General features: G+C 42.8%; 1 protein-coding gene across 3 annotated transcripts in view; it reads right to left on the reverse strand.

Moving 5' to 3' along the window:
* GPBP1 (GC-rich promoter binding protein 1) overlaps window positions 1-16,101 on the reverse strand; it is a 67,090-nt gene extending 50,989 nt beyond the window's left edge. Inside the window, exons 1-3 of one of the 3 annotated variants that reach the window (XM_030565926.1) lie at window positions 16,020-16,101; window positions 13,714-14,776; window positions 12,848-12,916 (exon numbers count right to left, since the gene is read on the reverse strand). The gene's annotated coding sequence lies outside the window, so the exon portion shown is untranslated. Of the gene's footprint in view, window positions 1-12,847; window positions 12,917-13,713; window positions 14,777-15,931 lie in introns of all 3 variants that reach the window. The other 2 variants (XM_030565927.1, XM_030565925.1) reach the window with 2 other exon arrangements.
* Between the last annotated feature and the right edge of the window lie 2,405 nt (window positions 16,102-18,506).

Below are 18,506 nucleotides of genomic sequence, written 5' to 3' on the forward strand. Positions count from 1 at the left end.
ACAGTCCACATTACTTTGGACATCTTTCCAACATCAGAAAGAATAGCAACTTCAGAACTGAAGATTGGCATTAAGTGTCAACTGGGGACTGAGTAAATCAATCTTCTGCCAGTTAAAACTCATCAGCCCAATAAAACATAAGCCACTTGCTCTAATGGAAATGGGCCTGGAGATACTCACTACATTCCAAAAGAGAGGAATAAGCTAACAAAATGAAAAATTTGAGAGTCCTAGTTTCTAAAGTAGTTACAACAAAAAACAAACACCCCCACCCCCAGAAACATGATTCACTCTTTGTTGGTTAGAAATACACCTTTCCTCTTGCTAAGCATGATTTGTACTTCTGATCTGCCAGGAAAAAGACTGGTTTCTCTTGCTGAACAAAGCTGATTTTGATGACACTCATTGTTGAATACTAAAATTAGATGTTTTGACAGAGCCTTGATGAAAATGTCAGATTATACCAATAATGAATAACTTCAAGTGTTTTTATCATTCAGAGTATTAAGACTTCAGCCACCTCATTTTTAGACATTTAGCAATTCTCAGACTGTTAAAAGATCAAGATATAACACAGAAAGCAAATGTAAATAAATTCAACGTTCTTGGAAAAAAGATTAAACGTGCATTCACCACACATTTGGTTGAAATGCTTTTAAGCAGTCTGCATGGCTCTGTTAGCATGTCAATACATGTTTAAATAGCCTGAAAGACGGACCTAACAATCTACTCTAGGACTAAGCCTACCAAACAGAGTAAGCACTACCCCTGCCACCACTCTACAAAGGCTATATGTATTTCATTTCCATCAGCACATCTTCACTCACCAGTTCCATACCGAAAAATCAGTTCTGTCCATCACCATCATCTGTCAGCAGCAAGAGAGCCTTGCAACCTCTATTCTCTTTGCTCTCCTGGGCATGCCACAGGCAGCAGGCCAGAGATAATCCTGTTCTTTGCCAGTCCTCAACCCGCCAGTCCCATTCTGGGAAGAGAGAAGTTACCCTGGGGCCACACTTCTTCCTGCCTTCCCCTTCCATTCAGTGACAAATATAGTGTCAGTGCTGCTCTGCTCCTTCCAGGTTTTTCCCATCCTCAAACCTGATATTCTATGAAATCTATGAAAAAACTGGCTCCAGAGACTGATCTGCTCACTCGCTGCCTCCATTAAAGAAGCAGCAGCAGTTGGGTACTTTGTACTCCTTCCCTCCCTCTCCCCATCCCCCAATTTCCCCTGCCAGAAAAAGGGACAGTGATTCATCAGCCCAACTCAGCACACTCTTCATAATAAAGACTGCTATTTGCTCCACGTGACCAAGGTTTCTCAAGGCCTGGTTCCAACTGTGTTTGATTTATGTAAAAATTAATTTCAAAATTAAATGAAACACCTATTAACCTTAGAGAGGTAAAGTAACAAAAAGCAAGGCTCAGATTTTAATGCCAGAAAGGATCATCATCTAATCTGATCTCCTATACAACACACGGGTCATAGAACTTCATGCAGCGACTCCTGCATTGAGCACAGTAACTTGTGGCTGAACTAGAGTAATACCTTTTAGAAAGGCATCCTACATGGATTTGAAGACATTATCAAGTGATGATGAAACCACCCAAACTAATTGTTACTTAGCCAACATCATTAATTACCCTCACACTGTTCAAGTGTGCCCCTTATTTTGACTTTTCCTAGTTTCAACTTCCAGATACAATCTTGTTTTGCACCCTCTTATTAGGTTACAGACATCCCCAGTATCAAATCTCATTCCTTTGTAACGAAGAGTCCTGTAGCACATTAGACCAACAGATGTATTGGAGCATGAGTGAGTATTCACCCATGAAAGCTCATGCTCCAATATGTCTGTTGGCCTATAACAGGCCTGCACAACATGCAGCCCGCGTGGGCTCACTAGGTGGGCTCACTGTGCAGCCCGCAGGGGGGGGTGAGTAGGCAAGCGATGGATGAGGGAGGGGGGCTGAAGAGGTGGGCGAGGAGGCGAGTGTGCGGGCAGTGGCAGGGGGTGAGTAGGCGAACCAGGGAGGTGGAGGGGCTCAGGAGGCGAGTGAGGAGTCAGTGGCTGACCTGTTCTATTGATCTGGTCTGGCTCCCATCCCCTCTCCAAGGGTTGCAGTTGTCTGGAGGTGCTGCCTTCCATGCCTGCCTCACTCACACCTCATTCATTCAACAGGGCAATTGATTACAAAAGTTGGGTGAAGATCTTATTCTACTTCTAGCAAGACGACATTTTTCTTGTACCTTAAATTATACTACCTTAGGGGCCCACTATAACACATTACCAAGGTTTAATACTGCTGTTTCGGCAGGGCAGCACTGGGGAAGGAGGGTGTGTTTCCACGGGGCAGGCGTATTTCAGGGGGCTAGGTGGCACGGGGGGGGGTGTTGTGTTGGGGGCAGGCTTGGCAGCGCTGGGGGCAGGGTTCGGCACTCAGCTGTTATCTTTGGAGTAATATGGCCCTCGCCGCTTTATGAGTTGCGCAGGCCTGATCTATAAGGTGCCACAGGACTCTTTTGCTGCTTTTACAGATCCAGACTAACACGGCTACTCCTCTGATATTATTCTTTTGTAGTTTGTGATCAAGGTGTCTCAGTCTTCATATTGAGCGCCTCAAATCTCTCAATGAATAAAGTTTGTTTTCCAAAACTTGAATTATTGCAGCATTTTCTTGAACCCTCTCCAACATTTTACCATCCTTTTAAAAGTGCTGACATTGAAACTGGACACAACATTCTAGGAACAGTTTCACCAATAGCACATATAGAAGTAAGGAGGAGGGCTAGCTCAGTGATTTGAGCATTGGCCTGCTAAACCCAGGGTTGTGAGTTCAGTCCTTGAGGGGGCCATTTAGGGAACTGGGGTAAAAATCTGTCTGGGGATTGGTCCTGCTTTGAGCAGGGGGTTGGACTAGATGACCTCCTGAGGTCCCTTCCAACCCTGATATTCTATGATTCTAAGTAACATCATCTCCCTGATCCTGTTTCAAAACTAAAATTCTACTCTTAAAATATTATAAACTGTTGACTTGCTAGTTGTGAAGCTCAAGTGCCAGGGTCTCTTTTCAAAGGCCAATTCACTTTTCTTCAAAATATCAAAAGCAAGATATACCCTGCAACTAATCTGCATTAACTTGAGACCTCACCTCTGGCAACTGAGGATTCAGGCGTTTCAATTTTAAAGGCTGAATCATTTCAGGTCCGAGTAGCATGCTTACATAAGGCAATTAAAATAGAGATCACTGAAAAAGTTAACACAAATAGAAGCAGGACACTTCTAGTACTCATTATACAATTTAAAGTTCAGTTGTATTTCTCTACCTGACCCACTAATACAAAGTTCTTCTTAAAACTTTATAGTAAAAGCCAGAGAGAACGTGAGGTTTTAACTGCACTAAGAGCCTCATAGAAGTAGTGCTCCTGTTAAAAGGCCTGTACACATTCCATTCCTTAGCTACAGAAAGCTTCTTAAAAAACAAAGTCATACCAGTATAGTATTACAAGCACTTAATTGAACTCTTCCCCCAAGCAAAGAAGAGGTAAGGAAACCATGTCAGGCCTAATTCAGATCAGAGGAAGGACATTAGATTACAGAGGCCATCCCCACAAAATTTTAAAATGTGTCCTGTTTAACTTGCTTAACCAGTTTCTAATTGAAGACAGGAATGATGGTCCTTTAGTTAAAGCATCAGGTGGGGATTCAGAAGATTGTGCCAGCTCTGGCACAGATTTCCAGTGTGCGACCTCAGACAAGTCAACCTCTGCATTTCTTTAGCTACAAAATAGAAACACTTCCGTAGCTTCAAAAGGTATTGAGGCTAAATTCATTAATTATGAAGTGCTCAAATATCAGTGACAAATGCTATTTAAAAGCCACTAGATAGCAACATGTAGTTGTATAAAAACTACACAAAGATCAACTCTTTTTAAAATGCAAAGCTTTTAGGTTAACACTGTAAATATGTTACAGTACATAGTGAAAAGGAGGTTGATAGCCAGAATGATAGCAACAGGACCACCAAACAAATGGTGACTAACTTTACATCTCTTCCTATTTGGGGGGCACATACTTTATAAGTTTGAGCAGTTCAATTTTAAATGGAAAGAAGCTTTTTAAAAAAAAAAAAAGCCAAGCAATTGTTTAGTCTATTACTACAAGTGAAACTCAAGCTCATTATGAGCAAAAGACTGGAAATACAGTTCAGTACTTCACATATAACTTGATTAATTGAATTTACAAATGAAACTAAGGGCTTGGCTACACTTGAAATGCTGCAGCGGCTACAGCTGTAGTGTTTCAGTGTAGACACTACATAGACCAAGGAGAGGCGCTTTCCCATTGGCAGAGGTAATCCATCTCCCCAAGAGGCAGTAGCTAGGTCATTAGAAGAATTCTTCTGTCCACCTAGCACTGTCTGCACCAGGGGTCAGTTTGGCGTAACTATTTCACTGAGGAGTGAGGGTTTTTCACACCCTGAGCAACATAGCTGTGTCAGCCTAACTTTAGTGTAGACCAGGCCTACATTTCACTGTCTTGGGGGGACTCACAGCAGAAGAGAAAAAAATTATAATAGAGAAATATGATTGTAATAAAAAAATCAATAAGGATGGCCACAGGCAGATGTAATATTTAAGACTACTTAGCTTTTTTTGTTTTAACTGAATAAATTTCAAGTTGATAATTCCCTCTGAAGCTACACTTTAAAGCAGGAGAAAGGAGTTCAAATCTCTGGATGCTCACAGCAGAACAGTTAATAGTAGATACAAAAGTACTGATGTACAGAATGAAGGTTCTAGTAAGAAGCAGAAACTAAAAAGGGAGATGTGCGCACACAAAAAATCTTTATTGTGAAGCAGTTAGGGCTCTACACACAATATACCTAACAAAAGCAAGGAAATGAAAAGTTAGGTAGTTTAAACAGTACATATCCTCTTCTCATTTACTCAGACTCATATCTTGCTACTAAAATAACTACAGTACACAACAGCCATGCACCCAAACCTTAACTCTGCTCCTTAGACTACCCTCACTTCAAAACCCTTTACCGATCTACCAGCACCTCACACTATCGGTTGTGAATGCTTGGCATAGCTGTCCAAGGATGAAATAGCTTTGGAAAGGGGAGAGAAAGAAGGCTGGAGACCTTTGGGGAGCAGGGCTAAGCTTGCACTACATGGTCTGTGGCATGCGGTAGTAGTGGTAATGCTAAGGTATGTGCCTGAAGGTAAAAGAAAAGAGATTATGTACTGTTGAACAACTTAACTTTTCATTTTTTTGCTTTTGTGGATTTGATTCAGGCACACAGTACAGGGCATTCCTACCTGTTTCACAAAGATTTCTGTATATTAAATTCCTTGGATTTTTGTTTTTTGAATGTTTAAGTGAGGATTTGGTAATGCAAAAAGATGGGGTAAATGGTGGATGTAAGTGCAACTCCCAATGAAGACTTTCTGAACCAACAGCTGCTATACATTAACCATTAATGCCATGTCTACATTACCAGCATTACAGTGCCATAGTGTAGACACTTCCTACAGCAACAGAAGGAGTTTTCACGTAGCTGTAGGAACTCCTAGCTGCTACCACTCGGAGTTGGTGACAGAAGCATTCTTTCATCAACCTAGCTATGTATAGCTCTGAGCATCATAGCTATAGCAACCTAACATTTAAGTGTAGACTAGGCCTACATGTCAACAGCTGCACTTAAAAACCTCCTGTTACACAACCACAGGACACCCAGTAAAATTTCTGCAGAAGTTTATCATCAACTGTTTGTACATAAATATTTGCTCATTACATAACTGCCAAAAATGACCAAAAACCATTTAAAAAAATCTACATGTTGCACTAGTTCTATCTTCTAGAACAGGGGTCTCAAACAGGTGGCCCGTGGGCTGCAGAGTTACATGCTGTGGCCCGCCACCCCCGTAGTTATTTCCTGTGATCGCCAATCTCCCCTCACTCCCTGCCCCTACTTCTCCCCAGCATGCTGCATCCCAGCTCCTCTGCCTACCTCCTGGCACTTCCCGCCACCAAACAGCTGTTTGGCAGTGCTAAGCACTTTCCAGGAGGGAGAAGCAGGGAGCCACACACTCAGGGGAGGAGGCAGAGAAGAGGAGTGGCAGGAGCAGGGATTTGGGTAAGAGGTTAGAATGGGGACAGGGAAGGGGTGGGAAGAGGCAGGGCCGGGTTTCATGGAAGGGGTGGAGAGGGAGTAGGGGGGCCTTTTGTACCTTTATATAAAAAGGTGTCAGTGATGCAGCCCTCGGGCCAACGTACTAGTCCTCATGGTGATTTGAGTTTGAGATCCCTGTTCTAGAATATGCCTCTCCTCTAATTTTGTGTAGATACATGATCTTTTATCAACTGAAAGAATAGACTGCAAGGAAAATTTTCAGCCAGCCATATTTCAAACCCTTCCCATTAAGTTATGAAAAGAAACCAAACTGCATAAAAATTTCAAAGGGTTTAAAAATGTGATGTTTCACACCAAAAGGCTAACTACTTTTAGAGACAAGCAGGGGTGTGTGTCATATTAGGCCCACTTCAGAAAGCAGACCTAACTATGGAATAGCTACCAGAGCTGTGTGAAACATTTCTGCTGAAATAAAATTTCACCAAAATATGCTGTTTCCTCAAAATGATTCAGCTTTGAGAAGACATTTGGTTCAAAGTTTACATCAGTAAGGTTGAAAAAGATGGACTTTCCTCACCCTCTATAGAGTAGCAGTATTGGCATGGGATGCAGGAGACTCAGGTTCAGGTCTCTGCTTTAATATGATGAGATCAAAGACTTTGTTCTGAATCAAGTAGAGTGGAGACTTGAATCTGGCTCTCCCACATCTCGGGCCAGGGCCCTCACCAGGCTATAGATACATGCCCTATTTCCCAAATCAAAAAGCTCAGGTTTTGATCAGAAAAAACAGGTTTGACAATTCCAGTTGTAATAAACATTTGAAGTGTTTGGTTTTCAGTCAAAGTGGAATGAAAGTTTTTGCAAAATGGAATTTTCATCCTCCAGTCAGCTGTAGTCATTAGCAGAGTGCCTCCACAATAATGCATTTCTAAATATTTCTAAGAAAAAATGTCCTTTTGTCTTCACCTTGTATTATCTCAACTGAAGTCATTTTAAGTTATGTTGTTTACTCTTTACCATTTATTTAGTTTCAACAGTTAAAACAGACTAGTTAATTTCACTTTGTAAAATACAGCAGGGAGTAGGTAGATCTACAAAATATTTTTGCTAAAAATTTTAAATTCAGAGTCATTTCTATTGGTCTTAAGATTCTGTAAAAAACAGGGATTTACCAAAACTAAGTTTTTGGTCCAAATCACCCTGATTTCCCTAGTTGTTTATTTTTGAAGATGGCTATGCCCCACAGAGTTGCTTATACCAACTCCTATCTCATAGGGATAGTGTACATCTTCCTCGAATGTAAAGGTGAGCCAAAAAGGATTGTTTTTAAGTTGGGTTTGTGCCTTTTTGTTCTCTTTTAATGTAGAAAGGACGTCTGAAAGTATAGGGGGTGAGAGTGTTGCCACAGAATATTACGCATTCAAGTCTGATTTTGAGATTTCACATCTTAACTGAAGGAAAAAGGAGTGGAATCTTTAAACAAATTTATTTCCTCCAATGACTTCCACAGATGTCAAAAGCTTTAAAGCTTTTAACATGGACAAAAAAAAAATCCCATCCCCTCTCAATTGCACAGCATTTAGTTCATCTCCAATTGTGATGTCAGTTTCACTATTCTCACCAGCTGCCATGAAGTCTTTCATGATTGATAAGACCTGATTTTCCAATGTTAAAAAAAAAAAAAAAAATCAATTTTGGTTTTGGCAGAAAAAAAATAAAATCTTTCAATGCTTCTCTATAAATAACAAATGAGCAACAAAGGGTACAAACTTATTTTCTCCCTCCCTTTTCAAGTCACCTTTAGAAAGCCATGAGGACAAATGTCACCTGAGGACCAACAGCAAGAGAAAAATATAGGAGTTTATTGGGAAAGAACTAGTTAAAAAAATGTGGAGGAAAAACTGTTAAGTTATTTGTCAGACACTTTCTGATGTGCATGGGTTTTGTTTTTTTTTTAAATGGTAATATGGTTTGGCTCCCTAAATACACTTTGATAACAGACGTGTAAACTTCGATGTCTCTCATAACCAACAATGGAAACGTATATGCGGGTGGAATTCCCCCTCTGCTCCAAGTAGAGTGTGCACACAGACATTGTACATATTCTAAACTCACTCACCTCCTGGGATTTGGCAAGTTTATATGTCAAACTATAAAATCAGCCTAACCTCTATCAACACTGGCTGCTCTGAGGAAGTTGGGGCTTTTTGGAGTGAGGGAGAAGGACCTCTTTATCCCTGTCCTTTATACCATTTACCTGAGAGAAACACTTTCACCCCCTCTCATATTCAAACCATGTACATACCAAAGAAGTGCATCAGCTGAACTAAGCCAACTGTTTTTAAAATCTATTTAGTTAAACCAATGCATTTCTCTAGTACAGAGAACGCCTTACACTGTAGCTAACTGGACATACCTGACCAAACTTCAGGGTCATTTAGCAAAAATACTTCTGCATTTCTACACAGACCTTAAGAACATGACATCAGGATGACTAAACAGAAGAGTCCTGAATCCCTACATATGAATGGCCATACTGGGTCAGACCAAAGGTCTATCTAGTTCAGTATCCTGTCTTCTGACAATGGCCAATGCCAGGTGCCCCAGAGGGAATGAACAGAACAGGTAATCAAGTGATCCTTTCCCTGTCGCTCATTCCCAGCTTCTGGCAAACATCCTGGCTAATAGCCACTGATGGACCTATCCTCCATGAACTTAACTAGTTCTTTTTTGAACCCTATACAACGCCTTAAGAATCTGTCACTGCTATGAAGTTTGTGGGGCACTAGTGTTAAGACTATTGCTATCATATTTCACAAACTTCTCTGTATCCTATGGAATTCCATCCATCCATCCACACATTTCCTCATTTCTCCCCTTTTGTATTCTCCTGTTTTCTTGATTTTTGCTGTTTAATCCTTTGCTGCAACATTTTAAGCATACAAAAAGTACTTAGAGAAATTGAGACACTAGTCAGTTTTGCACCTGCAGCATCTTGCAGATAGAAGCTAATTAAATCCTGATCTACTTCCCTATGCAGGAGGGTCAACACACTTATTGCACTAAATGCTTCAGTTGCTGAATGTCTAGTTTCCAAGGTTCATCTAAGCTGTGTTAAAAATATAATAGCTCCTATTTGTTTACGAACAGTGACAATATAAAGTAATTGAAAAAGAAGTAGAGTATATATTGGATACTGAAGGCAGTAGAGAACTGCCACGAATGCAGCAGTCAGCCTGCATACAACCTCCTCAGTATGGGAAGGCAGCCAACTGTGGAGCTGTCCATGTGTATTATGAAAAAGAAACAAAGGGCCTGTAGCACCATACCAATTCAGGCACCTCACTGTATAATAGTCACTGATGTCACAATCAATGTCAAGACAGACTAACAGCAAAGCATTACTATAAACTACAGTATTTTGTTACAGTATAGTACTGCTGTACTATTTTATAACCTTAGTGCTCAATACAAAGAGGCCTATCGCAACTAATCCTCCTCACAGAAGAGCATTAACTCAGATTACTAATAATTAAACAAAACAAAAATAGCAAACTCCAGAAGTCCATGAGGGATTTATCTATTGCCAATCTGTTCTATTCATATTTATTTTACATGGAAGAAACTCATTACAGTGACAGATAGTATTGCAAAATCTTAAAAATAGATGAAAATCCAAACAAATCGCGAAGCAGGACATCTGCTCAACCTCCCCATATCACCATATTCACTACATCCCATTATTGTGTTTGCATGTTGCCTCTTTAGGCCATGTCTAACAATAAAAGCTTATATATGTATAGCTTATTTGCATACTGCAAGGGAAATAAGTTGTACCAGTATAAGACTCCTTTACAGCAATACGACTCCATGCCCTAGGGCAGAGGTTCTCAAACTGTGGTCTGTGGACCTTCAGGTGGTCCATGGATAGTTCCCTCTAAGGTGTGCGCCTGCACACAAGAGAATGAAGAGCCACCTACCTAATTAGTTAAGCTGTGCAGGCATGGCTCCACTAATTAAGTGCCTGGATCCTGGAGAAGATGCACATGTAAGATGAGGTGGTGGCCTGGGGAGCGGAGAAGAGGGAATAGAGGGAAGCTGGAAGGGGGCAGTGGGGTGAAAAGAAGGAATGGAGTAATTTGGGATGTGCATGGCTGCGGCAGCCAGAGAAAGAGGCAACTTTCCCCAGCTCCAGGGCTGCAGCTGCCAGGGAGAGACGGATCTCCTTCCCAGCGTCATCTCTGTAGCTGCTGTGGCGAGGGAGAGACCCCCCTCCTCCTAACTCCAGCCCCGGGGCTGCTGCAGTTGGGAAGAGAGGAAGAGACCCGTGCCATGGCAGCCCTTGAGCTGGGACTGGGGAAGATAGGGGAGAGAGGACACATCCATTGCATTAGAAAGGTAAGACTAGTGCTATTAAAATACGAGTTTTGTGCTTTTATTTGTAGAACAAAAAAATGTTTATTATTAAGTTTGTTTTTATATAGCGCTTTTATCCAAAAGCGCTTTACAATAGTTAGCTAACGTACAAACAACATTTGAAAAGATAAGTGGTCTGCCGAGACCCTCAGCAATTTTCAAGTGGTCTGTAAGGAAAAAAAAGTTTGAGAACCACTGCCCTGGGGTTGTACCAGGATAACTATATTGATAAAAATCCTACAGCCCTGACAGTTATACCAGTACAATGAATGTGTTTAAGCCAAATGTTATACCATAAGTTCTTTAGGGCAGGGACCTCATCTTCATACCTATCTGCAAAGTGCTGCAACCTAGTAAGTGCTATCAAAAATTTTTAAATATCCATATAGAAGAGGTACTGTAGTGGACCAGCACGGTGGCAGTTTTTTCCTTAGTAGGTCCTACATACCTGTATGAATTTTGGTCAAGGTGCCATGTCCCACAAGAGATACAGTAACAAGTACAGGGGAGCTTCATACTATGTCCAATACATATGCATGCAAAGCAGGATACTTAGCTCTCAAGTGAGATCATCCTGGGATCCTAAGTTAGGGGACAGTAGTGAAAAGAAAAGCTCTCCCACTGTCAGCTACTAAGTGTAAAGAATGAAGTCAATGTACTAAGAGTGAAGGACACCCTTCTATATACTAGGCTAGAACCATCCAGAGAAAGGGAAATCACTCCACAGAATGAATGTCCCAGGGTTGAAAAGGGCTTGATTTCAATGAGAAAACCTGATCAAGAACAAATTGTAGTAACACTGGAAATCAGTAGCTTGAAAAGCATTAGGGACTTTCCTATTACTATGAGTTTTAAATGGAAGACACTTAGGCCTTGGCTACACTGGCACTTTACAGCGCTGCAACTTTCACGCTCAGGGGCATGAAAAAACACCCCCCTGAGCGCTGCAAGATACAGCGCTGTAAAGCCTCAGTTTAATCAGTGCCGCAACGCTGGGAGCATGGCTCTCAGCGCTGCAAGCTACACCCGTAGAGGATGTGGAGTATGTGCAGCGCTGGGAGAGCTCTCTCCCAGCGCTGGCGCTCCGACCACACTCACAGAAGCGCTTTGAAATTTCAGGTGTCGTACCCTCTGATACTACACTGGTGGGCAGTACACCTCTACCTCAATATAATGTGGCTCGATATAACATGAATTTGGATACAACACAGTAAAGCAGCACTCCGGGGGGTAGGGCTGTGCACTCCAGCGGATCAAAGCAAGTTTGATATAACGTGGTTTCACCTATAACACAGTAAGATTTTTTGGCTCCCAAGGACAGCGTTATATCAGGGTAGAGGTGTAGTATGGAACCTATAGATAGGTAATTTAAGGAAACACCAGCATCACTTACGGATGAATTTTTTTTAACCTACCTGAAGCAATATAGTAATGTATCATTAGAATTGAAAGATTTAAGAAAAAAATTTGTGTGTTTTAGTTTGCGTACTTTATAATTTTATAGTACTTTATATATAGCCCATCTCTCAAATTATCCTGTATAATCAATTGTCCCTGGTCACTCAATGAACTCCACTATAAGAGCCATGAGTCAGTGTAGAGCCCAACTAACTTCAATGGGGTTCCTCACAGGCACAGGGATCCGCTCATGCAGAGCTTATTACAGGATCAAACCTTTAATCATTTTCTCACGATTGCATGGATTAAGCAAAGGAGGAAAGAAACAATTGAGAAAAAAAAATAGGAGAATTAGTCTAAAAAAACACAAAATTTGGCTATGGGATTTGGGAGTAGGTAGAACACCTGAAACTACCCCAGAACAATGACTAGATCCTGGTAACCCTTTAACGATAGTGAACACAGCAGATTTTGATTCAGTAGAAGCCAAATAAGATGGCACTTCAGAATAAAAATTCCTCACTCTATTCAGTATAAAGCTCCTCCAGCACTGAGGAGGAACCTGAACATAGGCCTACTTCATAGGGCCTATTTAAAACAACATCTTTCATTCCTGGTCAAAATATCAGCATATAGAAAAAGCAACGCCAATACAGTCATCTAGGCACAGCTTCACATTAATTTAAAATTGCTTATACACCAGGCTTCCCTTCAAGACACTGCCCCAGATCCAATTTTAGAGCCCTCAAGCTTAAATAGAAAATTATGAAAATATGGCCACTTCAGTAAAGGTGCCACACTATAAATAGTACTTTATTTAAACCTATGTCAACATGATCTTTATGTATAAAATACCAGATTAAAGCTGAATAAAATTACCACTGACTTTTCAACTAGGTTGTTCTGTCCATCTTAATTTCTTCTTGAGGCAGTAGTGGATCTGTTGAAAGCAAACCTGCAGAGAAATTAATTCAAAATATTGCAGTAAATGTATTTACAATTAATAGGAAAACTGTTTCTTGTAATAAAGCTACCCCATGTTTCCAGTGAAAAAGAGCAACAGCAATAAATTTAACAGTAAAGATGTGAAATTGAATTAAGCAGCGTGTTGGTATCTGATGAATCAGAAAATATCAAGGGAGCTTTCAGGAACTAGACAGAGGGTTAAAATCCATCATATTTCTCTGAATACAACCCAAAAAGGTCAGGCTGCTTAAACAGATGTTTTATCAAAACCTGAGCGTGGACAGGAACTACTGTCTCCACTCTTAATTCTTAACACACACTGCAGGAAATCAATTTAGCTACATAGTGCAAAATTATGCAAGATCTTAAGCTTCTATCACTTCAAGTAACCTTATGAAAAGTTTCTATGCTGCAGTGTGTGTATTGAGAATTTAATTTTTTTCCCCATCTGTATGCTGCTCAATCAACTTAGTCAAAGGTATTAAAAACTTCTTGATGTTCAGGATACAATGTAAACAAAAAGACACAGAATACTTAAAAATCAAAGCAAATCCTCAAAATCACATAAGATTTTCTCCAGATAATGCTATTTCTTCTTGCAACAGCTTCTAATATTTACAAACCTTGCTAGTTACTAAACACTGCAAGTGAAAACTGGACTGTGAGCTCATTTGAAGGCTTTCAAAAACAGTTTAACATTTATTGCGTGTGGGACATTATTTGTGTCTCTACTGAGGGGATAGTTTATTCAAATGTGTATTGATTCATGCACAGTACAATACTTACAAAATCCAAGACGACTGTACAAGGTGTTAGTTCAATGTAATTTGTATTTTCCAGTTTGTTTTCCTTGAAATAATAGCCCGAGTCCTTGAAGATATTACATCAGTAGCTATTTGAGAGTTCAACTCTTAGAAATCAGCTACCCATCCTTCTCGTTTACAGCCTTCACAAATCTATTTCCAAAATTTCTCAAGTCTGATTTAAGAAGCTTGTTCTATCTTTTTGCAGCCTCTTCTCTTTACTATTCCATGTACATCTCACTATAAAGAGCATCGACTCCTGATGAAATAAATATACCTTTTATGACACCAAGAGTAAAACTGAAAAGCCAAATTTCACATCTGAACTGAAGAACATTTCTAAGCTTCAGCTCACAGAGGCATCTGCAAATAATGGCTATCTGGATACCGCCATATTGACTGTTCACAACATTATACAAAAATACTCAAATAAAATATAAAAGAAAAAAGGAAAAGGAAAAACCAAGTTCTATTAGTCTCTTCATTTAGAAAATAGATTTCACTGCAAATGAAAAAGGCTGTCAGAATATGTAAAAAATAAAATAATGGTAAAAATATCGGCCATGAAACTCTTCAGCCGTTTTTAAACAGAACCAAGGATTACATTTAATGCAATCTAAAACCAGTTGACAAAACTAGTTATGCATATGACTCAAATGTATCTTAGCCAGTGCCTGAATTTTTTTAATTTGAAGAAAAAACCTTTAATTTTGACAGCAGAAGTATGCTGAGCTTAATAAATTTAACCAATTATCCATTCCATGTGGACAAGTGTCCACAGATGAGGAGTCTCGTACTTTTGAGTAGAGAAATTCAAGACTTCACAAGCTTTCAATTTACTTCTTAGATGTCTTCTGATAGTTTCAGAAGCCTGTTGATTAGGACTTGACTGAATAAATCATAATTCCAGGTCGATATCCAGTTATTTTTTCCCTCTCTTCAACTGAAACAAAGGCTGCAGGTCAATGTCCACCTTCCTCCCCCTCCACAACAAACTGAAGGGAAAGGCTCCAAATATCCAGGATAGCCTTTATAATCCAAAATGCCTGCAGGAGGGAGGAAAAAAAAAACACCAATCAGTTTTCCCTTCTGAAAGTTTAATTATATACTGTATTTGCCTATAAAACTAATCTCACATCTTTTTTAAAAATGCAGTGTTCCTAAGTGTCAATTTAACCTTAATTCACATGACAGAGAAAAGAGGAACAAGGAAGAAGCAGACATTTCCTAGTGAACAGAGCACAATCAATAAATATGCTGTGCACGCTGAACTTTCTTCTTGCCCTAATACAAACAGACGTTTGCTCCCCCTCGTAAGAGAAACCAATCAAGAAGGCACACAGATTCGTCATTTTCATTAAAAAAAAGGGGGCGGGGGGGCTTACACCAAAAGAGGAAGCTGCTGATCTTAGGTTAAAAATGCCAAACGAAAAACAAACAAACCCTCCCGACATTAGAGAGCTAGCTGGGAAATCCCTCCAGCCCTCCCACTAGGGAAGAGAAACAAACAGGAGTAGAACGCACAGGCTGCAGTCGGGATGAGCTCACACACCAACGTGAGAGCTTTGAATTGAATGCGTTTGTTTTTAAGGAAACAGTGGAAGCGTCTTTACTGCCGCCACCACCCCACAGAGACACACGCATAGTGGCAAGGAGACACTTTCCCGGAGGGATTCGCCTCGAGGCGTCCCACGCTGGATTTGTCGAGATGTTTAAAATCCTCACGCGGGGTCTACTGCTGCCCCCCAGCCAAGCACTTGCCGGCTCAGCCAGCCCCTCCCCCCGGCAAAGCACCGTGTTCAAACCCAGAGGCCACAAGCGCCGCGGCTGCCCAGGCGTAGGGAGATAGACCACCAACGAGGCGCCCGAAGGGGCGGCAGGAGAGAAGCTTTCCGTGCTAGGAAGCCCCCCGTGGGACCCGCTCCCACTAGGGAGCCCCCCACCAGGCTGCAAGGGGATCAACCCTGCCCTTGTTACCTCTCAACACAACCCCGCTCCCCGACCCCATACCAGCCCCTCAGCTCCCCCTCCCCGCACGGAGCCGCCAGGCCCGGACCCCTGCCCGCCACCGCATGGAGGCCACTAGCCCCCTCCACAACGGGGATTCCCCTCCACGGAGCTCCCTGCCCCCGCCGCGAGCGGAGCCTAGAGCCCGCCTCCGTCCCCCTCCCGCAGCCCCTCGGGCCTGCCCCAGGCCGTACCCGGCTGGCTGGTCCCGGCGGCGGCAGGCAGGGAGCGGAGGGTCCCAGATTTGAAAGCTCCGTTTGCCGCTTCTCCACACACACTCACACAACTCGCCTCGCTCCCAAAATGGCGCCGCTCCGAGCCGCAATGCTCTGCGCCCAAACCTCGCGAGAGCCAGCCGACGCCGCGGAACAGGCCCCAGCAGGCCAGCCACCCGCAAGGCAAATAGGGAGGAGTTTCAAGAGGCGCCAGCCCACGCCGTGGAGGAGTTTCAAGGAACCCCCGCCGTCTGCTCCGCCCCTCCCCCACCGCGCCAGCTAAGCCAGCGGGGAGCCCCCCGTGCTGTGACGTCACCCGGAACAATCCCGAACGTTCTGAGAACAGCTGAATGGGAATCCCCAGCGCGCGCCGCCTGCCTCTGATCTGGGAGTGTGGAGTCTCCGACCGGGGCTCACCCCCGTGGGGCGCAACAAGGAGAGTTAATTAATCCTAATTAATAGTATCCCTCGTGACACCACTGTCTCTGGTGTTATAAAACCTGGGGACTCCCGAGCAGGAGCGGCCCAGGTACGAGGCTGTGCTGGGTATTGCGCTGGCTGTGGAGGAGAACGCAGATCGTTGTTACTCTGTGATTCAGGCACCGTGTGAAATTTGAGAGCAATCTTTAGTTCTCCACGATAGTGGAATTTAGTTACAATGCACCTCTGCAGCGATAGACCTATTAGCCCTGAGTGACTTAAAGAGAAAACAGACTGCGGCTAGCAGTACAGGGGTTTGTTTTTATTCTATAACCAGTGGGCAAACACAGAGACCTCAAAGTGTTATTTTGTTAAAAATCTGATTATTTTAACCCAATCTCATGGGAAGGAGGGGTGGGGAGTGCGCTTGACTTGAGCTGTGAACATTTGGAGTTGGCAGTAGTGATCTGGGTCTGCCATCATCACCAGCCAGCGGAGCCTAGTTACTGGAAACCACCAAGCTCAAAGACAACCAAAAGTGACAGCCTTGGAGAAAGTGTGGACTAAGAAACTCAAACAGTCCACCACTGGAGCCTCAGTGGTATTCCAGCCAGTATTTAACGTTACCCTTCTTTGGCAGAACAGTAGTACTAAAGTCTTTTCCCAGGGCAAATCCTCCCCTGCCATGCAGCTGCCCCTATGGGTGTGAGGGGTTGAAATTTGTTCATTAGTCATCCTGCATTTAATAATCATGGGACATGTATGATAGTAATTAAAAATACAATCCTGCACATTCAGAATTCCTGCTGAGTTTTGCAAGGGAGCATCGCTATGGCAAGCAGCTGATCCCTGGCTCCATTCCTCCCTGCTCTGGTTCCAAATACCCATGCATGGAGAACAAACCCCACAGAGCTGCAATAGAGGAGCTTCCATGTGGGCCCAGGGAGGCAGAGAGCATGACATGGAACTGGGGCCTGGTCTATACTACGCTTTTAAACCGATTTTAGCAGCGTTAAACCGATTTAACACTGCACCCGTCCACACTACGAGGCCCTTTATATCAACATAAAGGGCTCTTTAAATCGGTTTCTGTACTCCTCCCTAATGAGAGGAGTAGCGCTGAACTCTGTATTACCATATTGGATTAGGGTTAGTGTGACTGCAAATCGACGGTATTGGCCTCCGGGCGGTATCCCACAGTGCACCATTGTGACCGCTCTGGACAGCAATCCGAACTCGGATGCACTGGCCAGGTAAACAGGAAAAGCCCCGCGAACTTTTGAATTTCATTTCCTGTTTGCCCAGCGTGGAACTCTGATCAGCACGGGTGGCGATGCAATCCCAAATCCAAAAAGAGCTCCAGCATGGGCCGTACGGGAGATACTGGATCTGATCGCTGTATGGCGAGACAAATCTGTTCTATCACAGCTCCGTTACAGAAGATGAAATGAGAAAGCATTTGAAAAAATCTCCAGGCTATGATACAGAGTCCACAGCACAGTGCTGTGTGACAAGCATAATGGAAAGCTAAAAAATCAAATGGATGCTCATGGAGGGAGGGAGGGGGTACTGAGGATTCCAGCTATCCCACAGTCCCCGCAGTCTCAGAAAAGCATTTGCATTCTTGGCTAAGTTACCAATGCCTGTAGGGTCAAACACATTGTCCGGGGTGTTTCAGGGTATATGTCGTCAATTTACCCCCCTTCTCACCCCGTGAAAGAAAAGGGAAAAAAATCGTTTCTTGACTTTTTTATATGTCACCCTATGTCTACTGCATGCTACTGGTAGACGCGGTGCTGCGGCAATGAATAGCAGCATCCTCTCCCCTCCCCGGTGGCAGATGGTACAATATGACTGCTATACATCATCATCATCACCCTATCAGTGCTCCTGGCTGGCCTCAGGTGAGGTCGGCCGGGGGCGCCTGGGTAAAAATAGGAATGACTCCCGGTCATTCCCGGTAGATGGCACAGAATGGCTGGTACTCGTCTTCATATAGCAACCGGGGGCTGGGTTCCATCAGCCCCCCCCACCCCTTCATGTCTAAAGAAAAGATTCTGTATTGCCTGGACTATCATAGCAGCGGGAGGCTGGGCTCCTCTCCCCTCCACCATTTAATGTCCTGCCTGGACTA

Source organism: Gopherus evgoodei, chromosome 6, assembly GCF_007399415.2.
Source record: "Gopherus evgoodei ecotype Sinaloan lineage chromosome 6, rGopEvg1_v1.p, whole genome shotgun sequence".
Lineage (NCBI taxonomy): Eukaryota > Metazoa > Chordata > Testudines > Testudinidae > Gopherus > Gopherus evgoodei.